This window comes from Poecilia formosa, unplaced genomic scaffold (assembly GCF_000485575.1).
Source record: "Poecilia formosa unplaced genomic scaffold, Poecilia_formosa-5.1.2 Scaffold337, whole genome shotgun sequence".
Classification (NCBI taxonomy): Eukaryota; Metazoa; Chordata; class Actinopteri; order Cyprinodontiformes; family Poeciliidae; genus Poecilia; species Poecilia formosa.
The window spans coordinates 463,906-464,515 of NW_006800276.1; positions in this window are offsets into that span (position 1 = coordinate 463,906).

The following is a 610-nucleotide window of genomic DNA, read 5'->3' on the forward strand; positions in this document are numbered from 1 at the left end:
GCAAAGATTTAGTCTCAGAGGCAACTGAAACCAATTAATTAGAAAAATCCTTTCTGAATATCATCTCATGGTCTCTGAACTAAATGCGTCTTTCTGACCGGAGCTGACAGCGACTTGAAGAGTTATGGACCGGACGCTTTGGAGCGTCTGGTTAGGAAGCGCTTTCAAAACCTTTGGTTGAAATGGCGCTTTAAATTCAAGTCTCCATTACAGACCAGAGACAACTAAAGAGAATGAAACGTTGTGTTAATCCATTTGAGGAGCCGGCAGTTTATCTTGAGGAAATAAATGACGATGCAAAAGTTAATTAGACTGTAACATGCGCAGTCCGCTGCTCAACCACTGCGGACGAGGCTCCGCCGCTGCGAAGAATTAGAAACGTGAAGTCGCTTAGATGTGGATGCATTTATCTGCTTAATTGGTGATGGGATCTGGATTCACGGTGAATATTAACTAAACCGCATAAAATGCGAATAAATAGCCGATGTTAATAGGATTGTAATTTCACGGATAAAAATAGTACATGACCGATTTTTTTATTTTTATTTTTTTATGTTGTTGGTCAAGATAACGTCTAGCGCCACCTGCCGCCCTGACACCAACTCACACA